The 25,305-nt window shown below is 41.8% G+C and overlaps 1 protein-coding gene across 1 annotated transcript in view; it reads left to right on the forward strand.

The window, feature by feature from the left end:
- The first annotated feature begins 4,424 nt into the window (after positions 1-4,424).
- The window catches only part of RNF24 (ring finger protein 24), an 84,959-nt gene continuing 64,078 nt past the window's right edge, over positions 4,425-25,305 (forward strand). Inside the window, exon 1 of the mRNA XM_012455386.3 lies at positions 4,425-4,485. The gene's annotated coding sequence lies outside the window, so the exon portion shown is untranslated. The remainder of the gene's footprint in view (positions 4,486-25,305) is intronic.

Here is a 25,305-nt window from a genome sequence, read left to right on the forward strand (position 1 = left end):
AAAAGAAAGACAGGAAGACAGGAAGGAAAGAAAGAAGGAAGGGAGGGAGGGAGGGACAGGGAAGGGAAGGGAAGGGAAACGAAAGGAAAAGAAATCGAAAAGGAAAAAAGAAAAGAAGCACCTTGATGGTCATCTGCAAGCAACAGAGACACTGAAGTCAGTGGACAAATACTCTAGCCTCCTTGTCATCCAGGCAGATGATGCTGAGGGCTGTTCTACAAGATTTCTCAGTGGACGCCTAGCTGGACTGAGCCTCAGTTGCCCATGGCAGTGACTGGCCCATCAACATACCTTAATGTTGGCTTCTCTCCCTTTCACAGTTTGTTTTCCCCATTTCTTCACTCCTGTTTCCTGGAATCACCTCCGAAAAAAAATTACCTACATCCAAGCTCTTGTCTGAAGATCTGCTCTTAGGAGAATCCATACTGACATGGGCATCCTCCAATCCAAAAGTGAGTCTGAGCAGGTTGTATTACCCCTGGGAAATCATGCGTCCATTCTCCTGCATCTGCGGCTGCCCTCAGCTAAGAAGCTCCCACATGAGATCCTGAGAACATTTATATTTTCAGGAGTTCTGGGTGATTGGGCCTGTGTGTGCCAGAAAGGCCACATGACTGGTTGGTGGCTGGGTAAACAGAATCCCTGGTTCCCACCTCCTTTGCTGGCTTGTGGGTGGGCACACAGCCAGGCCTAAAGGTACCATGCACACAGAAACTTACGCTTTCTCCCCCACTCTTGCTGTTTCACAGTCGTGCACACACATTCTGCATTAAGAAGCAATTCTACCCCTCTGTAGACAGGGTCACGCCCCAGCAAGAGGTCCCCATGGGCTGTGAGGAGGAGAGGACCATCGGGAGGGATCTAGGCAGGAGGAGTCTCTTTGGAATTCTTGGATGAAGAGGTTTGGGAAACACAGAACATCCACTGCTCTCACAGAAATAGTGGGACTCCTCTACGGGTACAGTCCAAGGGGTCAAAGCATTGTATGGTCAATCCTGAAAGGGGTCATTTAGAACTCTGAATATTTAAGCTTTCAAATAATTGACCAGTGGGAGGGATGTTTTTCTGAAATCATGCCATCTCAACAGATGGGCAGGTCCCATCAGGTGCAGTGGATGGACAGAGGGTGGGGCTACAGGCAACCTTTGATTTCTAGCTTCTGTCTGAAAAACTGATTTTGTCTTGATCAGTCAGGCATTCATTCAGCAAACTTGTATTGAGCACTTGATCCAAAGATGACTGAAACCAACCCCCTTCTCTCACTGTTCCAAAATTAGTCATAGACATTTGATTTAAGAGTAGATGTGATTTCTTTTCCAGGAGAGTCTTGAAGGACTTCTGACCATGTGGGTAAGGACAGTTTTCGGAGATGGATTGGGGGTGAGAACAATGCTCAAAAGGAGGTATAAGGGAGGAAATGGGGGGCACTATGGAGAAGAGGGATAGAAAGAGGGGCATCCTCTGAAACCCCAAACAGTGAGGTCTTTCGTACCCTAACCCTGCCCATCACGTGGAACAAGGGAACGTGTTAGCTGCGAAAGCCACCACTTCAGGTCCTAGACAGCTGCTGTTTTGAGGTACCCACCTACACCCTCCAGAGAAAGAACTGCCAACCCACACTCTCCCATCACTTGTATTTTGCCTAGAGCAGTGGGGGGTGGGAGTTGCAGGGGGATGAGTAGACCCCTGTGCATCACTAAGCAAAGAGGATCAGGGACTAGCAGGTGAACCTCCAGCTGGAAGCACCAGGAGGACAAAAACTGCAATTTCTTCCTCAAGGGGGGACACGGGACAACCCGCTGCAGGGAACAGAAGAGCAGGATCCTGCCATATGTTGTGGAAACTGCGAGGCCAGATTCCACCTGTCCAGTCCCCAAGGGAAAACTTTCTCCTTGACCCTAAAAACCAATTGGACTAGCTGATGACTCAGCAAAAATTTAGTAAGATGAGTCTCCCTAAAACAGCAACTGGACACGGCCCCTCCTCCTTACATTCATTCTCTCATTCTCTTTCCCTCTCACCCCTAACTTTCGCAAGAATAAAACACATGAAGTGAGCCACTCCATCCTCTACCCTACAGCCTGTTTGGACTAGTGAATTACCAGTCAACCTTTCCAAACAAACAAACAAAACGGGTTTCCAAACACAGGGGAGAGGAAGGAAGCCAAAAGAAGGAAGAACAAAGAAAAGGAGCTCAGCCCTTCCTTCTCCCGTGGAGCCTCCCCAGCCCACCAGGGAACATCACCTCCACCAATAGCCATGGCAGACCCACTGTGTGCCAGTCACATATTAGGTCCTGGGAGATACTGATCCTGCTGACGAAGGGCTCACATGCCTCTGGCTGTTGGGGTAAGAAAATATGCAAATCAGCAAGGACCTTGAAGGGAGCATAGTGCTGAGAGGGAAATGGGTACAAGGAACAGGTGGGAATTCCCAAGGAAAGCCTGTTAATAAGTGGGGCAGAAAAAAGACTTTATTAAAAAATGACTCTGTAAATACTTTATTTTTTTTAGAGTAGATTTAGGTTTGCCACAAAAGTGAGAGGAATGTGCAGAGTTCCCCTCTAGCCCTTCCCCCTACACATACATAGCCTCCTCCATTATCAACATTCCCCCACTGGAGCATTTATTACCATTGATGGACCTACACTGACACATCATTATCACTCCAAATTCATATTTACATTAGAGTTTGCTGCTGGTATTATACATTCTATGGGTCTAGACAAATGTGTCACCATGTTTCCACCATTATAGTATCAGAAACAGTATTTTCACTCCCCTAAAAAGCATCTGCGGATTTTTAGAGAAAAAAGCAACTTTTGCATGTTGCTAGGTAAGTGTTGCTTTCCTAGCAGGAGAACAGCAAGAAACAGGAGTCACCTTGGTGACTACCGAGGTGAAGCACCACGGTGCTGTTCTGTAAATGGCTGGAAAATAAGGCTCAAGGAGCCAGATGGGGCCGGGAAAGAGAAAAAGACAGAAACACAGGCAGTTTTGAAAACCGTGAGAATGGATTTGCATGAGAATGGATTGAGACTTCTGCAACAGCCCAGGGGAGAAATGAGTGGGGCTTTTAGACACAGTGAGAGGAATGAGCAAAGCAAAGTTGAAAAGCCCCTCCTGGTAACTGCTATGATTGACAGCCGGGAGGGCAGGGTTCCCCAGCACAGCCCTGGCACAGGCAGCTCTAGAGGTCTCCCACTCCCTTCCTTTTGCCTGTCTCCACCCTTCTCTTGCTTTGGGGGACTGTGATCATTGGGTGGCAGATGACTTCTTGAGACGTTCCCTAATGTTTCCCTCTTTATTTCCTCCCTGCCTTGGTGGTTAATGGTTTGCCAAAGCAGAAGGAACATGCCTGCAGGCGCTTGCCATGGTGACTTTTGCTTCCCAAAGTTAAGCTACTGAGCTGTTTATGGTTTGTATGACGGGGCCTCAGAGGTTAAGAAAAGGAAGGAGAACTTCTAGGGGATACATGGGGACTGAAGAAGAGGGGGCAGACATTTCTGCAAGCCCTGGGCTGCAGTGCACACACACTCTCAGCTGTGGAGCTTCACAGCCATTCCCTCTGCAGGCTCCCAGCCTCTCCAGAAACTTCCGTGCCCCAGGAGTAACAGAGACAAGGCGAAGGGAACAAGACAGTATCTGCGGAATACACTGCCTGCTAAAGACAAGAGAGGACTCCCCAGATCCTTGTATTAGATCCTAGGCCTTGGTATTGCAGGAAGAGCTTAGCCTCCCAAAATCGGAGGTCAATTTATTGTCTGCCCTGTAGAATGGGAGCCAGAGTTTGAAGAGTGGATGTAAACAAAGGAATTCACTGTTTCTCGAACACACCTCTCTCCACTATCTGGGCAGAGTCTAAGTCTGCACCAAGCATTCACCTCTCAGCTGAATGCTATCACCAAGGTGCTAGCATTCAGCTGAGAGACTGCAGCAGGAGAGGCAAATTGAGAGGGGTGCGGTGCGCACAGTCTCTCCATCAAACTAATGGAAACCCAGGTGACCATCCTTGTGTCTCCGGGGACTGTCAAGTTGGATGCTAAGAAGGAGGTGGCGTTCCAAGCTTTAACTTTTAAAAATACTTGCAGGTACGCAAAAATACTAAACCGTCAATGGAAAAGGTCTGTCCGGCGTAGCTCTAACCCGGTACAGCGCCAGCGGGCGTGGCAGCACCAGGCCCGGCCAAGGAGCATCGCGCATGCGCACTGCACACTCTGAAGCCGCCGAGCCCTCCGCGAGGTGGGCGGAGGCTGCCCGGGCATCCGGGTCCCTCGCCCCGCCCCCGCTGCATGAATGAGAGGCGCGGCGCCCGCCCCTCCCCCGCCGGGCCCGCCCCTCGCGAGGGGCCGCCGAGCGCAGTCAGCCCCGCCACCTCAGCTGCGCTCAGTCCGAACAGACGCTCGCCGCCTGCAGCCCGCAGCCCGCAGCCCGCTGCAGGACGCTGACGGTTCCGCACGTCTGGCACTGTCGCCGGCGCGCCCGAGTAAGTGAGCGAGGGAGGGCGGGGGCGCCGTGGGCCGCCGCCCCCGGACTGGCGTTTGGGGAACCCAGCCGGTCCGGGTTCGGGATGCTGAGGAAAACGCGGGCCCGCGCCTGCCTCCCCCCACACACTCTCCGGGCGCCTCGGCAGGCCGGGCGCGGGGCGCAGGGGTGAGGCGGTGGCCCCAGGCTGAGGAGGGACGCGGAGGAGGGTCCGGCGCGACCCGGGAACTGGAGGGTGAGTCCCGCTCAAAGGGCAGAGCGGGGCTGTCACCGGGAGATCACAGAGGGAAGGTGCGCGGGCCCCCGCACGTCCTGCTCGCCCGAGCCTCGGCGTCGGGTTCCTGGGCGTGGGAGGCGGCTGGGGTGAGCTGGAAGGCAAGGAGGAGGATGGCTAGGACGCTGCCTCCGCGCCGGCGGTGGGCGCGCGCCTTGGAGGTCGCGGCGTGGCAGTGTTTTCCTGGTCCCGGTCCACTCCTCCCCTTCTTTGTGGCTCTTGTCTCGTGCCCCGTTGTCACAGTGTGTATGGCAGTGGTCAGGGTGGAGACCTCTTCCCTCGGCTTGCTCATTAATGAGAGTCACCATCTGTGGGCAGGGGGGCCGTGTGTGCTTCCACAGGCCGGAGAATTAAGGACCCTCCTTTGTTTCTGGAGACCTAATGGTGTGTATGTGTGTGTGTGTGTGTGTGTGTGTGTCTGTGTGTGCGCATGCAAGTGAGAGGGACACCTATGAAATCAGAGATTGTCAACAAGGGTATAAGGAAAAGAGGAGGGGATAAAACTTCATCACACCTTTACCCAATTCTTTGTCTGATGTTATTTCAAAGAGCAGGTTTTTTTTTCCTCACGTAAAACCTTTGGGTTTTATTGATTGGAAATGTGCGTCTAAATTCTTATCTAGCTGTGTCTCTGGAATACTTTGCCTTTTGGTGTTTAGTTAATGGTTAAGAGTCTCATGTCTGTCTACATGGGAATACTCCAACGTATAGAACACTGTTTTCTGGGTTTAGTTCATTGATAATTTGTCTGTATGCTCATAAACACGTCTATAGGAATACTCCAATATATCTAGGACAGTTTTCTCCGCTCCTGAATACAGGCAGATTTTGTTTCTTCCTGCCTCCCTGTGTTAATAAGAAGGTGGTCCAGCAGGTTCTCTCCACCTCCTTGCTTTTTTTTTTTTCTTAATGCTTTGGCAGAGGGTTTTATTGCATATTACCCTGGCATGCGCCCTTGCTTTGATGTGAATTTTCCTGTGTTCTGTTGTCTGGTTGTACAGCCCAGCTCAATGGCTCCTCTTACAGGACTACTGGAAAACAGAGCACCTTTTTTCATTGTCCTCATCCCCAGAGAGAAGGAAGCTCTGTAGGTTCCCACAGATGTTGGCTCTGTCAGACTGCCTGCCTGACTTGGTTGTGTTGATAAAGTTATGAAGAGTTGCAGTTGATGTAGACCAATTAAAAGGAGGCTGTTGATAGCAACCTGCTCTTCCTTGATATTTTGTTTTTTAAACAAATTATATGAATTTTGCAAGATAGTTGTTAACTCTGGTTGCATGATGATTTTCAGTTTCTTTTTTACTCTTATGCTTTTAGGGTGTTGGGAAATTAGGTAAACTCAGTTGTAAAAATCACACCTCCGTGGTATTTTTATTATGGGCCGGGCGCAGTAGCTCACAGCTGTAATCCCAGCACTTTGGGAGGCCGAGGTGGGTGGATCTTTTGAGGTCAGGTGTTCGAGACCAGCCTGGCCAACATGGTGAAACCCTGTCTCTACTAAAAAATACAAAAAAATAGCCAGGTGTGGTGGCAGGCGCCTGTAATCCCAGCTATTCGGGAGACTGAGGCAGGAGAATCGCTTGAACCCTGGAGGCAGAGGTTGCAGTGAGCCGATATCCTGCCGTTACACTCCAGCTTGGGCAACAAGAGTGAAACTCCATCTGAAAAAAAAAAAAAAAGATATTTTTATTATGATCTCTTGATTCAAAATAGCAGTTTAAAAAAATTAAGAGGTGCTTACATTGGATGACATAAATAATTGTATGAGTTCTGTTTTCGTTTTCTCTTTTAAGATTTTTAAAAATCACCTGTATTTTAATTCCTAGTAGTTTTCAATGGAAAACGAAATGTAAACTAAGCAGTCTTCCACAGCATCTGTTTATGTACATTCCCTCTGTTTAAAACATTTGCTTTTAATTTGAAGGGGAAATTTTCCATGGTTGGGTCAGGATACATTATTCTTGTTAAATTCTTACCTTATGTTACCACATTCAAATTCTTTTTTTGAAAGAGTAAAAAAAAATTTAGTAAAAGTTGGTTTTTCAATTGAGGAAGTTTTGGTTTTATGATGCATGATTTAAATAAAATCTTAATATCAATTTAATTCAGATAAGTTAATTTAAAACAAGAGCTTTTGAAAAATGAAGCAGAAAAAAAAAAACAAGAGCTTTATTAACTAAAGTCACTACTGTTGAAGCGACCCAATACATTTATAAACTGCCTGTCTTGACTGCATAAGACATTTTTTAGGTGTCCCCTTAAAACAAACCATAAGGGGAAGTCTTAGATAAACAGAGTAGTATAACCGGAATTATCACTGAAATAGGCTTGCACAGTATCGCAATTTCATGGAACTTTAATTTTGCAAGAGTGACTTAGCTATTTTTTATATCAACAAAGGAACCTAAATACAGCCTGGCCTTGTTATTCAGGATTCTGTTAACCAAAATATTTGCCCACTCATAGTTTAGCATTCTGTAGTATGATGATTGAAGAAAAATTCTAAACTAACTTTTAGATCATCAAAATAGATAAAATAATGTTAAATGCTGTTTCAATGGTAAATATTTATTCATTAGAATAGTAATATTATTATGTTAGTGATGGTAAGAGAATACATGATAACACTTTGTTAACTAGGATCTATTATCCTCCCAATAATGTCTCATAATAAAAAGTAATTTTTTTTCCATTGAGAACTCTCTATCAATAATTTGTTTTTGTTTTTTGGGTTCTCTTTTTTGAGATGGAGTCTTTCCCTGTCCCCCAGGGTGTAGTGCAGTGGTGTAATCTCAGCTCACTACAACCTATGTCTCCCAGTTTCAAGTGATTCTAGTGCCTCAGCCTCCCAAGTAGCTGGGACTCAGGCATGGGCCACCACACCTGGCTAATTTTTTTTTATATTTTTAGTAGAGATGGGGTTTCGCCATGTTGGCCAGACTGGTCTTGAACTTCTGTCCTCAAGCCATCCACCCTCCTTGACTTCCCAAAGTACTGGGATTATAGGTGTGAGCCACCTCGCCCAGCCAATAATTGTTTACTACTTTAAATGGGAATTTATTCTAGAGATCAGTAATATTATTATTATGTGTTAGCTTGAATCATATGAAATTGCCATGTTTTAGATTGAGAAATGATCAAAATTAGCAGTCTTATATGGTTCAACCACTCTCAACTCTTACTGGTTTCTTTTGGTATTTACCTTTATATTTATTTATTTATTTATTTATTTTGCTCCTTGGTCAGCACCAATACCTTTATATTTATTTAATTTTTAATGTTTATACTGCTATTTATTAGCTTTTCACCTTTCGATATTATCTGTGGACTTCTGTTTTGGAAGTTGAAGACTTAACTGTCTCACATAATCATCCTTCCATTTCTACTCGTACTTGACAGTTAAGTCGGTGTTCAGTATGCATATGACTGACAGTGTACCTATTATTCACAGATGGGTCACGTAGGGTACTGTTAACAATATTTTCGGGAGAGAGATCCAAGATGGCTGATGATTAGCAGCTCGGGCACGTACCTCCCAGTGAAAGCGCAAAGAACGAGAGGACGCCACACTTTCAGACGAATATTTGTTGCTCAAGGACCAGGAGATTCCCAGTGGAGGAGCCCCACGGGTCGCCAGGGCGACTCTTGTGGCCGGCATGGTGGTTTTGCTGGTGCCTTAGCACGCCAGTTCTTGGTGCAGAGTCCGGAGATTCCCGGGCAGAAAAGCACCATCAATCTTAACACCACTGTTTTGGCCGGCTCAGTGGATTGCTCAGATTTCGGCGCAGGGAATCAACAAGTTGGACGTCAGAGACCCAGTTAGAAAGCCGGTAATTATAAAGACGACAGACGGACAAATATATAATGAAGGGAAGAAACCAGCGTAAAAAGGTAGCGAATACTCAAAATCAGAATGCCTCTCCCTCTACAGGGGATTGCAATTCCTCATCAGTAACGGAACAAGGCTTAATAGATTACACGTGTGTTCCAATAACAGAAGCAGGTTTCAAAACGTGGGTGATAAGAAACTTCTGTGAATTAAAAGAACTTGTTCTAACCCAATGCAAAGAAACTAAGAACCTTGAAAAAAGGTTTGACGAACTGTTAACGAGAATGGACAATTTAGAGAAGAATATAAGTGAATTGATGGAGCTGAAAAACACAACACGAGAACTTCACGAAGCATGCACAAGTTTAAACAGTCGAATTGATCAAGCAGAAGGAAGGATATCAGAAGTCGAGGACCAGCTCAGTGAAATGAAACGAGAAAACAAGAATGCAGAAAAAAGGATGAAAAGGAATGAGCAAAGTCTCCAGGAAATATGGGACTATGTGAAAAGACCTAATTTACGTTTGATAGGTGTACCTGAATGTGATGAAGAGAATGAATCCAAGTTGGAAAATACTCTTCAGGATATCATTCAGGAAAATTTTCCCAACCTGGCAAGGCAGGGTAATATTCAACTCCAGGTAATACAGAGAACACCACAAAGATATTCTTCAAGAAGACCAACCCCAAGGCACATAATCGCCAGATTTATTAGGGTTGAAATGAAGGAGAAAATACTAAGGGCAGCCAGAGAGAAAGGTCAGGTTACCCATAAAGGGAAACCTATCAGACTTACAGCAGATCTCTCAGCAGAAACCCTACAAGCCAGAAAAGAGTGGGGACCAATATTTAACATCCTTAAAGAAAAGAACTTTCAACCCAGAATTTCCTATCCAGCCAAACTAAACTTTATGAGCGAAGGAAAAATTAAATCTTTTGCGAACAAACAAGTACTTAGAGAGTTCACCACCACCAGGCCTGCTTTACAAGAGCTTCTGAAAGAAGCACTATACATATAAAGGAACAACCAATATCAGCCTTTCCAAAAATATATCAAAAAGCAAAGAACTTTAACAATAAAAAATTTACATCAACTAATGGGCAAAACAGCCAGCTAGCATCAAACGCCGGTATTAAACCTATATATATTTTAATTGGATAAAAAGCCAAAACCCATCGGTATGCTGCATCCGGGCCCATCTTACATGCAACAATACACAAAGACTCAGAGAGACGGAGGAAGATTTACCAATCAAACAGAGAGTAAAAATAAACTAATAAACAAAAAGCAGGAGATGCAATTCTCGCCTCTGATAAAGTAGACTTTAAAGCAACAAAGATCAAAAGAGGCGAGGAATGACATTACATAATGGCAAAAGGATCAATGCAACAAGAAGAGCTAACGATTCTATAGATCAACGAGATAGAAAATTAACAAGGATATTCAGAACTTGAACTCAGACCCGGAACAAGTAAACTTAATAAACATTTATAGAACTCTCCACTTCAAATACACAAAACATACATTACCACCTCACACCTATTCCAAAGGTGACTATATAATTGGAAGTAAATCACTCCTCAGTAATCGCATAGCATTTCATAGGTTTAAATTAAATATTGGTTGGCTGTTTGTTTGTTATCTTCTTCCCTTATTCCTTCCTGACTACATCATTAAGTATAATTATCAGTATAAAAGAGCTTTTCAATACCCATTACTAAATTGCATTCTAGCCTGGGCAAGAAAGCAATACTCCCATTCTCTCTCCCTCTTTCTTTTCCTTCTCCCTCCTCCCCATTCTCTCTCTCTCTTTCTCTTCCTTTTTCCTCTTTCCTATTCTCTCTCAAAAAAAAAAAAAAAAAAAAACAATATTTTCTTCTTGTACAACATTTATTGCTCCTGAATTAAATAATTGCCTCTTTTGTTTGGTTGGTTTTCATTTGCTGAGTTTTCTTTGTATCGGTCACTAATTCATCCAAACTCTATGACAAAACTGATTATCTTTGAATAGTCTCAGATAATTACTCACTTTCATATCTTTTCCCCAGGAGATGGACCTACTGGAGCCCCCTGTCTCCTATTCCAGTCTGGACTGGTTTGCCCCCTGGACTATTGCATAGCCATCATCCTGGGACTTCCCTTTGTCATCATCTTGGGAATTCCCTTTGCCTTCCTCCGGTGTTAGGTCTTCTATTTCCTGGACCCTGTGTCTTCCTTATTCTTGGTACCTTCCTGAGAAAGGGTACATACAAAATCTGAAATTCCTTCCTGAATTCAGAATTTGCATGTCTGGAAATGCCTTCATTTTACCTTCACACTTGGATGGTAGTTTAGCTTGGTGTTAAATTCTGGATTGAAAATTAGCATCACTGTTTTGAAGACATTGTTCCATTAGCTTCCACTGTCACTATTGAGAAGTCCAATGTCATTTTAATCTCCATTCCCTTTTTCTTCCCACTCTGGAAAATTTTAGGATCTTCAGTTTATCCGTGGTGTTCCTGACATTTCATGATTACCTTAGAATAGATCTTTTTTCTTTCCTTTTGCTTGTGGGGTAGATTGTATTTTCCAAAAATGGCTGTACATATATGTGTGTGCATACTCCTACCATCTTACCCAATATGCTATTCTTTGTGTTGTTCTTGTGCCTCCATCAAGCAGTGGGATCTTTGTTTCCTCCTCTTTAATGTGTGCGGACATGAAGTCTCCTCTGAATGTTTTGGGTCTTGAGCATTGTGTTTTAAGAGCACACATAGACGATCAAGAACATGCACCTGGCACTGCTAGGTGCCCAGAGCCATCAGGCCAGCATCTCCCTTCCCATTTGCCTTGTGACCACTGTTCAGACATTTTGAGATTAAGCACTGTAGATGTGTATGTGTTCATTGAGAGAGGGGGTAAAGTTTTTTTACTTTTAAATGAAATCATCAATGAAAATATCAATTGACATCACAGAGTTTCAAGTAGTGAAATGAATCAACATTAAGGTTGTCAGGTGCATTTTTTAAAAATCCACCTTAGAAATGACAGAACTATTCATGACCAAAAAGAAACTATCTTGAGCTCCATGATTAAATATGTCATTATTAAATGTGACAAATAAATCATTTGGAAGAATTTCTGTGATGAGAAGATGGAAGCCAAAGGAGGTACATAGACCACAGCTTGACAGAACATTGTCAGTATGTTTTTGTTTATCTCATGGATACATATTTTTATTTTGAGACAGGGTCTCACTCTGTCACGCAGGCTGGAGTGCAGTGGTACGATCTCGGCTCACTCCAACCTCTGCCTCCCAGTTTCAGGCGATTCTCCTGCCTCAGCCTCCCGAGTAGCTGGGCCTACAGGCATGTGCCACCACACCCGGCTAATTTGGATACATATTTTTAAAACATTCTTTGTTTACTCTTTAAAATTTTTTGAATTAAAAATCATTTTTTTCTATTTATAGCTGCTTTATCATTCATCTGGCTTTTCCATAACACCACCCAAGTGGCGGGATATCACAAGAGAACTTGATTCATGACCAAAAATCTGAAGTGGGCACTCAGCACTGCCCAGCAAAGCTACCACTGATTCCTAATAAGATCTTTCTTTTTGCCTATCACTATTTCATAACTTCTCTTCACTCCTTAAGCTCATCAGCAACTCACTCCTCTCACTCAGATAAGCTGACCTCATAATTCATTGAGGTTTAAAAGATGTCAGATGGAAACCCCTCATCTTCTCCCTACCAAATCTAGAAATCTGCCTTCCTTGGGACCCATGTTTTCTGTCTCCTATTGGAGGCCAGCTCTGCTCCTAGTGTGTTCCTCCTCACATCTTCTATACCTCATACCTCCTCATATCTCACAGCTTCTGCATTTGTGCCCTCTCTCTTGCATCATGAGCAACTCTCCAGGGGGCTATCCATGTCAGCATACACACATACTGTGACGTTGCCCATCTTTAAAATCAGAATAATAAGCTTCGGCAAATAACTTTTCCCAGACACTTCTCTATCCCTTCTGTTTACCTGCGTGGTTAACTTTCTCAAAAGAGAAGTTTACATTTCTTCCCTACCTCCTCTATAGTATGTACCACCCTCTGAAATTCTGTTGTTTAGTAATTTTTGTGTCACTTACTCCCAACAGAAGGTCAGCTCCAGGAAAGCAAAGCAAGTACCTCATCTCTCCTGTTTACCACTCTGTCCCCTAGGACAGCAGGTGGCACAAGTATCTACTCAGTGTATGAGCAAAAGAGGCACAACTGACCTGGTAAAATAGCTTTTGATTTTTAAAAACTTCTAACAAGAGAATCCATTTTTATTTTTTTTAATTACACACCATTTTTTGCTACATTTAGGAGTTGAAAAAATTATGAAGAACATATTAATGATTGAATTTTTCCCTGTGTTACATTTCATTCTTTCAGAAGTGTGATTTAATATTGGCAGTCCTGCTCCTGGACTGTGGCATCAGACTGCTTTGAGTTGAATTGCAGCTCTTTCACTTTTTGCTGTGTGACCTCCAGCAGGTTTCCTAATCTCTCTGTTTCTTCATTTGTAATGTGGATAATAATAGTTCCTACCTCATGTATTTGCTTTGTGTTCCAAATGAGATAATATGTAAAATGCTAAACTCAGTACTTGTCTTGGGAGTAAACTCAATGAAAAATAATTATTATTATAGCTCCTCCAATTTATAATATTTGACTTTGATTTGGTCTCTATAACATCTTTGTTCAAATTACTGTGTCTCCTCGGGTATATGGGCTGTTAATATGATGATTAAATTGTTCTTGGTATTGTATGTGGTACGTATTTGTTTGCTTGTTTATTTTTAAGAGACAAGAGTCTCGTTCTGTCACCCAGGCTGGAGTGCAGTGGTATGATTTCCAACTCACTGCGGCCTGAGCCTCCAGGGCTCAAGCAGTCCTTCCTCTTCAGCCTCTCAAGTAGCTGCGACCACAGGCACACACCAGCCTGCCAGCCTAATTTTTAAAAATTTTCTGTAGAGACAAACAGAGTCTCACTATGTATGTTGCCCAGGCTGGTCTCAAACTCCTGGGCTAAAGTGACCCTACCACCACCTCCCAAAGTGCTGGGATTACAGGCAGGAGCCACCATACCCAGCCAATAAATCATTTTGATCACTTGATAAAATATTTTTGTTTCAAGCCAAGTCCTGTTCTTTGTTTGTTTGGTTTTCTCAGAGGTGAGGTTCTTTCTTCATGTTTTTCCACATTAAGTTTTCTTATTTCTGGAAATGGAGCTTTAAAAACACCCAATATATCAACAGATTTTTTTTGAAGTAACTATAAGACAGTGTTCTTTTTACCTCCTAGCTAGCTGGGAAGGTAAATATATGTAGCAGTACAAGGTCTATTCTGAGGACCACATTAAAAATATAGACAGACTCTGTAGAAGTTCAGAGTAGGAAGAGTCATATACTTCTAACCTTAAGGCATTCCTACAACTTTTCTGCATATTAGTCTGTTTTAGCTTATTCTCTTATTATTTGTCTTGATTTTTATTTTGAAAGTTTGCTTAATAATCATGGAAATGTTTTAGATTTTAAAATACAAAATATACAAGCTAAAATTGAGAGCAGTTTTTAGTTGTAGAAATTGTTTCTTGAAGTAATTGACTTAGCATTTGCTCTGCCTCTTTCTTTTCTTATCTAGGTAGGTAGTGGACACTCCTTCAATTATCTGAGCAATTCAGACCTCAGAATGTAGTGTTGGGTAAATTGAGGGTTCTAAAAGAATGCCAGATGGTTTGAAAGGAATCATGAGCATTCCAACTAGTGCAGTCCTTTGAAAGCCAGCTGGCAGAGCCTCCTCTGCTCTGGAGGTAGGAACCAGACACTTTGTTCCATGCCAGCTGGCCCAGGGGTAGCTGGCCAGTGGCCTTGCTTTTGGCTGGCCACTCTAGGGAAAGCCGCCCTGGGCTTTCCATGTGCCCTAAGGATAGTCTGATATCAGAGAGTTGCACCAGCCCTCCTTTGGAGGACTCCAGCCCCAGGGTGTTGGAGGAAGCCTGCAGTAACAAGGGAAAGGAAACTACTTTTTAGGTAACATTACAAGTGAACCTCATGTTACAAATTTGCTCTGGAAAAGTTTAATTTAATTTGAATTTTTATGGATTCACTGTTGTTAGGTGTATTAAAGTTGCTTACTACTAAATGAACTGAAGTGAATCTTTTTATGTTGTTAGTAACTTCAGGTTGCCTGCTTTCAAAGTTCCTGTTTTTATTTGTAACTTCTCTTAAATTGAGGTTTGCCTGTTCCTTTTGTCTTATCTTCTAAAGTTTTGGTCATTTGAATTAGGAAAATTTTTCCATCTTGTTGTAAAGCTTGGTCCTGTATAAATCATGGACTTTTTTTTTTCTTTTTCTTTTTTTTTTTTCTTTTTGAGACCGAGTCTTGCTCTGTTGCCCAGGCTGCAGTGCAGTGGTGCTTTCTCGGCTCACTGCAACCTCTGCCTCCTGGGTTCAAGCGATTCTCCTGCTTCAGCCTCCCGAGTAGCTAGGATTACAGGCATGTGCCACCATACTCAGCTAATTGGCCAGGCTGGTCTAAAACTTCTGACCTCAAGTGATCTACCCATCTCGGCCTCCCAGAGTGCTGGGATTACAGGCATAAGCCACCGCGCCTGGTCATAAACCATAGACTTCTATAGAAGGTGGATTACATATGTAGTCTTAGCTTGTTTGTCTCTTTTTTTTTTTTTTTTTCCAGACAGTCTTGCTCTGTTGCCCAGGCTAGAGTGCAGTGGCGTGATCTCGGCTCACTGCAACCTCTGCCTTGTGGGTTCAAGGGATTCCCCTGCCTCAGCCTTCTGAGTAGCTGGAATTATAGGTGCCCGCCACCGTACCTGGCTAATTTTTGTATTTTTAGTAGAGACAGGGTTTTACCATCTTGGCCAGGCTAGTCTCAAACTCCTGACCTCATGATCCACCTGCCTTAGCCTCCCAAAGTGCTGGGATTACAGGTGTGAGCCACTGCTCCTGGCTGTTTGTCTCTCATTTTCATGGTACTTATGTTTTCCCAATTACACAGGTGCTTGTATCAGATACCGTTCTTCACTTCCTTTAGCAAATTTAATGTAATAATTGTTTAATTGACAGCCAAGAAGTACAAATATCATACTGTAAGAATAATGAGCATTCAGTTCATTTGTTGACAGTGTTTATTGAATTCTCAAAATTAATAGCTTCACTGCTGTCTATCAATATGCTTTATGTTGCCCTAATTTTTTTTTCAGATTTTGAGATTGACTGGTGCTGCAGTGTCTGTTAAGTTTGTTAAGTTCATCTTGGCAAACCAAAAAAAAAAATTATAGCTACCTGTATCTCTTTATTGTTCCTTCCCAAATCTGAGCATGTGAAATTATGCTTGGTGATATACATTTGAAATACAACCTGGATATTATATCTAGATAGTCTCTTTATCTTGGACTGAACGAAAAAAGTTGACAGATAATGAAACATCAAATTATGAGCTAATGTAGTTTGTGGGAAATGGGTGGAAAGGGAAATCAAAAGTGTAGGCTTTCATTCCTTTTCTTTAGCATGAAAGAAATTGCAGAACTTCAGAATGTGTTGGAAATCTCATGCATGGCTATAATTAAATAAAGGTTTTTTACTCAAACTTGTTGATTATCCCTGTAAACAGGGAAGATGGAATTTTCAGGGTAGTAAGATTTTTTTCTTAATTCACAGAACAGTATATCAGTATCCAGGGACAATATTGTACTCAGAAAATCATCTTTCATATTAGTTAACCTATACGAAAAAGCTTTTATGCCAGTAGCTTTAAATATATTGCCTATTTACTGCTTACAGCAATTCTCAAAGAGTTTATGGATGACAAATTAAAGATCAAAGAAGTAACCCCCATTCAGGTTTACAAGTTCAGGGTCCAGGTTTGAACCGAGGCCTTCATCCTCTAGAGCCGCCACCTGTCACAGTGGATATTGTCAACTTTTCACAAGAACATAGTCTCTTTACTGTTCAGATGTTATCCTATACTGGCACTTCTGGAGGGCTACTGATAAAGGAAGTGCAGAGATCTTTGCAGAGAATAGCTGGAGAATAAGAAGAGATACTGATGCTCCTGCAGAACTACTGCAGTATATAAAAATTACTTGTCAGAATCAGATGGAGCAAAGGAGATTTATTAGTTTCCTAACATTGCTGTAACACAATTACTATAAACTTAGTGGCTTAAAACAACAGAAATTTATTCTTTCACAGTTCTGGAGATAGAAGCTCAAAATTGAGGTGTCAGCAGGGCTGCTGCACTCCCTCCAAAGACACTAGAGGAGAATCCTTCTTTGCCTCCTCCAGGTTTTGGTGATTCCGCACATTCCAAGCTCTGCTTCTGTCTTCCTATGGCCCTCACTTTCTCTCTTACAAAGACATTTGCCATTGGATTTGGAATCCATTCAAATAATCTAAAATGCTCTTATCTCCAGATCCTTAAATTGTATCTGCAAAGACCACTCCCCCGCTTTTTTTTTCTTAAATAAAGTCAGTTCAAATAAAGTCACATTCACAGGTTCCTGGTGTTAAGAAGTGGACATATCTTTTTGAGGGCCACCATTCAACCCACTAAAGAGAATAAGATTTGTCCTTAGTAATATTTTCACTTTGACTACTGTGTCACACAGAATCTGAGATTAGACAAGTATTCAGTAGACCACAATACAAAGTGTGGAAAGATACTGGAAGTATAGAAAGATGAAAGAAGTTCAGGGAAAGGTTTATGAGATCAAGGCAGTTTTCATGGAGGTTATATTGCTTGAGATACATCATGAAGGATGGACAGAAACTTATCGGATAGTTGGGAATAGCCTGGGATGCACAGATAGTGGAAGTCTCAAGAACAAAGATAGGGAGTCATCTTCAGGGAACCATAACTAATGCATTTGACTAATGTCCGGTATTTAGAGAAATAGTGGGGAATAAGTATGAAAAGTCTGGGCAAGGTGGGCGGATCACCTGAGGTCAGGAGTTCGAGACCAGCCTGACCAACATGGTGAAACCTGTCTCTACTAAAAATACAAAATTAGCCAGGCATGGTGGCGCATGCCTGTAATCCCAGCTACTCGGGAGGCTGAGGCAGGAGAATGGCTTGAACCCAGGAGGCGGAGATTGCAGTGAGTTGGGATCGTGCCAAGTACTCCAGCCTGGGCAACAAGAGTGAAACTCCATCTCAAAAAAAAATTCCAGGCCAAGTCATGGGAGGCCTTTAGTGTTGAATTGATGAATTTGTACTTGGTTTAGAGTTGCTTATCTATAAGAATGCTATACGAGTTTCTGGCTGGGCGCAGTGGCTCATGCCTGCAATCCTAGCACTGACCAACATGACAAAACCCTGACTCTACTAACAATTACAAAAATTAGCCAGGTGTGGTGGCACATGCCTATAATCCCAGCTACATGGGAGGCTGAGTCAGGAGAATCTCTTGAACTCAGGAGGCAGAGGTTGCAGTGAGCCAAGATTGCGCTATTTTACTCCAGCCTGGGAGACAGAGAGAGAGACTGTCTCAAAAAAAAAAGTTTCTAACAGGGGCCTTCAAAACAATGATAAAACCATTTGAAAGAAGTATGTAGATTTTCTTTAAAAACAGATTTTCAGAGGGGTCCAAAACCCTAAGAAAGGTTAAGAACTACTGCTCTATTAGAAATAAAATGTTTTATGCTTTGAAGATGTTCTGGAAAACTATTGATTTTCTGTTTTGTTTACTTTGAACTGCTTGGAAGATAGTTTGAAAATTGACCTCCAAAGAAAATCAGCACTGTCTGTGGAATACATTGTGAACATTGCATATTAAAAGTTAAAATACTATTTCAGAAGGGATGTGAAGGAACCCCTGGATTCTTAGAAAATGATTACACAAGGCCGGTCGCGGTGGCTCTCGCCTGTAATCCCAGCATGTTGGGAGGCCGAGGCAGGCAGATCACGAGGTCAAGAGATCAAGACCATCCTGGCCAACATAGTGAAACCCCATCTCTACTAAAATACAAAAATTAGCTGGGCATGGTGACATGCGTCTGTAATCCCAGCTACTCGGGAGGCTGAGGCAGGAGAATTGCTTGAACCCAGGAGGTGGAGGTTGCAGTGATCCGAGATCACGCCACTGTACTCCAGCCTGACGCCTGGCAACAGAGTGAGACTCTGTCTCAAAAAAAAAAAAAAAGAAAGAAAATGATTACACAAAAAGAAAAATTCACAGCATTCAGTTCAGAATGCAGCGGAGTCAAAAAAACTGACTTCTGTTTTTTTCCCCTGAGATGGAGTCTTGTTCTATCACCCAGGCTGGAGTACAGTGGCACGATCTCAGCTCACTGTAACCTCTGGTCCCAGGTTCAAGCGATTCACCTGCCTCAGCCTCCCAAGAAGCTGGGACTACAGGTGCACACCACCACAACTGGCTAATTTTTGTATTTTTGGTAGAGATGGGGTTTCACCATATTTCTCAGGCTGGTCTTGAACTCCTGACCTCAAGGAATCCGCCCACCTCGGCCTCCTCCCAAAGTGCTGGGATTACAGACATAAGCCACTGCCAGCCACCCTGGCATACTTCTATATGTACCTCTAAAAAATATACAATTCAAGATGAGATTTGGAAAAAAAAAAAAAGGACATTGTCTTAGAGAACCAGGATGTCATTCTCACACCTAATAAAATCAACAGTTACTTCTTGGTATCATCTAATAGCTAGACATTGTTCAGCTTGCCAGATTGTCTGAAGAATATCTTTTGCAGAGATGGTTTGTTCACCCTGGGATTCAGAGTCCACAGATCACATTTGGTCATTTTGTCTCTTACGTCTGTTTTGATCTAGGGCGGTTCCTCCTCCCTATTTTGTTTTGTTTTGTGTAGTGGACTCGTTGTAGGACTTGGTCAGTTATTCTGTGGAATTTCTCACATTTGGGATTTGTCTGCTTGCTTCTTTGTGGTGTTAGTTTGTTGCTCTATTCTCTGTATTTCTTATAAATGGAAATTAGCTCTAGAGATTTGATTAAAATCAAATTTAGGTTTTTTGGGAAGAATAGTTACTAGGTACATAATATTGCATCACATTGAAAGTCCCATAGTGTCTGGCTACTCCACTTCTGGTGTTGCTAAAAGACTCCAGTGATGGTCATGTCAATGTAAGTTATTTCTTCTGTGGTGGCAAAGTGGTGATTTTCTTATTCTGTCATCTCTTCCACATTTACTTGCAGGAATTCCGTAAAGAAGACCTTTTCCTTATCAGCTAGGTCTGTTTGGCGTTACTCTGAAATACAGTTTGTATGAGAGACTGCCAAGTAATTTTATACTGTTGTATCCTTCATAAAAGATAATGTGTTTTAATCAGAGTAAAAGGAATTGAGTTAATTGAATTGAGAATTTATATTTTGTTTTAATGAGGGTTACAATGAAATTCTGAGTACTGTAGCAAAATGAAAAAGATTACTCTTCTGTTATAACTGAGATATGTACTCTAGTACCTCTGAAAATTAAAAGTAGGGATATGTGGAAGGCTTTTATAGACTAGAATCAAGTAGTGGAGAAGAAAGAGGAGTAGATTAGCATAAAAAGTCAGGGAATTACCAGGGTTGCCTTGGCCTACCCCCATTTCCATAAAATGCATCCAAATGTTTAATTCATTCATTCTTCTTAAACTAGTGTCTCTGGCAGGATAAATGCCAATAAGTTCCTAGATAGGTCCTCCATCTGGAATCAAAGACAAATGATAAAGAAACACTGAAAACATACATTATTTTAAAATTTATTTCCTTGTAAGATGAAAAGGAAAATCGTGATGATCTTTTCTAGACCTGTTTGCTTCTTAAGATAATATTTTTAGAGAGCTAAACCTTTGATCTAGAGCTATTTTGCTTACAAAGAATACTGTTCCCCTCCTTATCCTATCTCTGCAATTAGAATTTGGTTTTTTTATAGTATTCAAGAACCTTATTTGCCCATTTCTTATAATTTGTCAGAAATATCACTTAGTGATTCCAAATTCTTAATTACCCTAGGACTTATACTGTTGAGGCCTGCTAGTTTGAATACAATCAGATCTTTTAGTTTCTCTTTAGTGGTTTCTTTAACCCATCTTAATTTGGCTTTAAATCTTTTGAGCAGAAGGAGCTTGACCAGTCAGATCTGTGGGACATATATCATCTAAACAGGCAGAAATGAAAACTACAGGACAGGCTTTCCCATGTTTATGTTTTCTAATATAATTCTTTCTTTCCAGCAATTACTGGGTTTTTCATGTGTGCATGTCCCTAAAATATTTTCAGTGTTTTTGTGAAATTGCATGTAGACCAAAGAAATGAAAGTTGTGTATTGTAGAATTAATGCCTAAATATTTGTAAAGGCAGAGAGAATTCTTTATTGAATACCATTCTTTTTATTTCACTTGTACTGTATGGGGGATTGTCCCTTGATCGCCATTTCTAATAACACCTTTTGTTTAACTTCACGTCTTCACATTCCTATGCAGTTAAATTACTGAGTATGTAATGCTAAGTAAAGCCTTACTTATTTGTCCTGCTGCATTTTACCTTAAGTCAGTTTGTTTTTAGTCATCTCCTGAACTCATATATCCTGGGGAAAGTTACCTTAGTATCAGATGAAAAATTTAAAAAATTGGTGTTCTTGGCCTAGTAACCATCTCTAGACAACCTCTAATCATATTATTTCAGAAGGCCATTAAAAGTGTGTGCTAGTGTGATTTCTCTATAAGGGAACCCTTGCTGTGTTTACTCAGTATGTTGTTTACTTAAAAATTATATCACTGTGGGTCTTCTCTGAACAACAAAGAATGCCATTGCAGGCCAGGCACGGTGGCTCACACATGTAATCCCTGTACTTGGGGAGGCCGAGATCATGCCATTGTGCTCCAGCCTTGGCAAAAAAAAAAAAAAGAAGAAGAATGCCATTATAAAGGGATGCCTAAAAAGACCATAGACAGTACCAGTGTAATTTTTAATCAGTTGAGCTGAGCATGAATGTTGATTATTCTTCAAGGCTCTAATATTGTTTTAGTGCCAAAAATTACATTTTCCTACCTGTTGAATTAAATAGATGTTTGTAGAGCACCTACTATGTGCAGGTCTTTGCACTAGGTGCTGAGCGTTAATTTCACCATTCTGATGAAAAAGACACACTTCCTCTCTTCAAAGATCTCTTCTAGGAAATTTTGTTTCCACTCTGTTTCCTCCTGGCCTTCATGTAATACAGCCAGAAGCTCATTGCACTTGGGCCCCACCATCAGCCTTTGTCCCGTTTTCTTGTTTGTTAAGTATGTAGAGATGTGGGGACTAGAAACTGGTAGAGCACAGCTATTTGAAGCTCTGGTTCTTCTTTTTTTTTTTTTTTTTTTTTTTTTTTAAGAGATAGGGTCTCCCTGTTGCCCAGGCTAAAGTGCAGTGGCGCAGTCTCAGCTTACTACAGCCTCAACTTCCCGGGCTCAAGCAGTCTCCCCACCTCAGCCTTCCAAGTAGCTGGGGCTACAGGTGCATGCCACAATGCCCAGCTGTTTGTTTTTTTGAATTTTTATAGAGATGAGATCTCACTGTCATGCCCAGGCTGGTCTTGAACTCCTGGTTCAAGCGATCCTCCCACCTTAGCCTCCCAAAGTGCTGAACCACCATACTGGCCTGAAACTCTGTTCTTTAGTGACCACAAATCTTACACATTCTCTTTTCTTTCCTCTACCAGAAATAAGGGTGATTTTTGTTTTTTAATTAATATTTCAGTCATTTCATCCAAAATGCTTTTTGGATTTACTATCTTTATTCATGTCAACAGCTATTTATTGAGTATCTTTTATGTGCCTCATATTCAGTCTGAATTTATGGAAATATACATTTGTGGTAAGAAATGCTTGATGAATAACTCCTCTACATTTTATTAAGTTGTTTTGGTTCACTTCTGAATTTATTAGATATGACATCACTTTAATATTATCTGACTTTAAAATTCCTGTAATTTGAAAAAAATTGGCTCTTCATGAGGTATTTAAGTACTTTCTTCAAGCTAAGATAACTTCCCACAAACTCCTAACTCTTTAGAAACCCTAAGCTTGTTTTTTTTTTTTTGAGATGGAGTCTCACTCTGTCGCTCGGGCTAGAGTGCAGTAGCGCAATCTCGGCTCACTGCAACCTCTGCCTCCCAGGTTCAAAGAATTCTCCTGCCTCAGCCTCCCGAGTAGCTGGGACTACAGGTGCACACCACAGCACCCGGCTAATTTTTTGTATTTTAGTAGAGACAGGGTTGCACCATGTTGCTCAGGCTGGTCTTGAACTCCTGAGCTCACGCAGTCTGCCCACCTCAGCTTCCCAAGGTGCTAGGATTATAGGCACAAGCCACTGCGACCAGCTGTATGTATTTTTGCACAGTAAGTTCCAAGTAAATTTCCATAAAGGTAAAAAAGAAGTAGGTTGATATACAGAAGAGCATGTGGGATTCAAGTTAGTTCTGGCCCTATTTGTTACTTGTGTGTGTGGCCTTGGTGAATCACTATTTAGTCTCAAATGGAGGTAATTATCATTGAATATTCCAGTTACTGTGAGTGTAGTTTATCTCCGTTAATTAAATGCTCTCCTAATGATTATTGTTATTAGGCAAGGAATAACAACAATTTTTGCTACATCTCAGTTCTCTTTTTATAAATAAGAGATCAGTTATGCTGCCATCTAAGCCTGGATGCTAAACTGTGGCTAGTCAGAAGTTCCATTTTTAGTGGTTGTCAGATGATGTAAAAATTGTAACTACTTAATTGCACTACATACTCCTTAACTTTTAAGGAGCTTGCATATATATTAATATTTTTATGATTGTTTTAGGCAGTTCTCTTTTTGCCTTTTTTTAACAGCTTTATTGAGACTAATTTATATACCATATAGTTCGCTCAAAGTGCACAATTCAGAGGCTTCTTTCACTTAATATGATGTTTTCAAGGTTCATCCATGTTTTTGTTTTTGTTTTTGTTTTTTTATCTTAAGGTTCTTAGAGGTATACTGACTTATCCCAAAGGAAGAAGAGATGAAGTGACTTTTTTTTTTTTTTTTTGAAGTGGAGTTTCCCTCTTGTTGCCCAGGCTGGAGTGCGGTGGCACAATCTCAGCTCACCACCACCTCCGCTTTCCGGATTCAAGCAATTCTCCTGTCTCAGCCTCCTGAGTTGCTGAGATTACAGGCATGTGCCACCATGCCCAGCTAATTTTGTATTTTTAGTAGAGATGGGGTTTCTCCATGTTGGTCAGGCTGGTCTCGAATTCCTGACCTCAAGTGATCTGCCCACCTCGGCCTCCCAAAGTGCTGAGATTACAGGTGTGAGCCACCATGCCCAACCATGACTTTTTTAAAATAAAGGAAATTGACTAGTGTCTCATGAGTCTTCGGTCACAAATGATGAGAAAAACCCTATAAACAGTTACTGTAGCTGTAGACCTAAGAATGGTGTTCTAGTGTAAAATGTGGAAAAGTTTTGTGTCTCATCATTCCTTTTAGCTTTGTTTACATGAATAGTGTCATGGTTGTTGGAATCATTACAAAGGATAATCATGTGCAACTCTATGGAACTGTTGTAACTAAAACTATTACAACACTGTCATTTTTATTTGCTATTCTCTCATAACTAATTCTCCTGCTGACTATCCTGCATAACTCAGGCATTCTTATATAATGTCTATGGCTACATGCTACTTTTTTTTTTTGAGATGGAGTCTCACTCTATCACCCAGGCTAGACTGCAGTGGCATGATCTCAGCTCACTGCAGCCTCCACCTCCCAGGTTCAAGCAATTTTTGTGCCTAGGCCTCCCTAGCAGCTGGGACTACAGGCATCCACTACCACACCCAGCTAACTTTTGCATTTTTAGTAAAGATGGGGTTTCACCATATTGGCCAGGCTGGTCTCAAGCTCCTGACCTCACCCGCCTCAGCCTCCCAAAGTGCTAGGATTACAGGTGTGAGCCACTGCACCCGACCACATGCTACATTTTTGTTTTGTGTTTTGTTCTGTTTTTTGAGACAGAGTCTCGTTCTGTCTCCCAGGCTGGACTGCAGTGGCGCGATCTCGGCTCACTGCAACCTCCACCTTGCGGTTCAAACGATTCTCTTGCCTCAGCCTCCTGAGTACCTGGGATTACAGGCACGTGCCACCACACCCGGCTAATTTTTGTATTTTTAGTAGAGATGGGGTTTCACCATGATGACTGGGCTGGTTTGAACCCCTGGCCTCAGGTGATCCACCCAACTCGACCTCCCAAAGTTCTGAGATTACAGGTGTGAGCCACCATACCCAGCCATATGTTACATTTTCTATTCTTATGTGAGCTTGATAGGCTGAATGCTAAGTATTTTATTTCGGGATGACCAATTATTGCATATTAGTATAAATGAGCTGTTGGAAAGAGGATACGTAGAAGTGCAACCCTTAGAGCATTTTCCTCCTAAAATTTTTGGATATAGTTTAAAAATAAAAGCCAGCCTTTTAACTTTGAAAACTCAGCCTCTCTGTGCCTCAGTTTCTTCCTCTGAAAAGTGGGGTGTTTAGACTGCAATACTTAATTATATTTATAATTAATTATATTGGACTGTAATACTTAACTATATCTTTATAGTTCTGTGAAAATAATTGGCAAATGTATTGCCAGTGGTCCCCATTACTTCTTACATCATATCAAAAAGATTACATTGTAATGTTAAATTTCCTATATTCTACTT

Source organism: Aotus nancymaae, unplaced genomic scaffold, assembly GCF_030222135.1.
Source record: "Aotus nancymaae isolate 86718 unplaced genomic scaffold, 86718_ANA_hifiasm-v0.15.2.pri h1tg000029l, whole genome shotgun sequence".
Classification (NCBI taxonomy): domain Eukaryota; kingdom Metazoa; phylum Chordata; class Mammalia; order Primates; family Aotidae; genus Aotus; species Aotus nancymaae.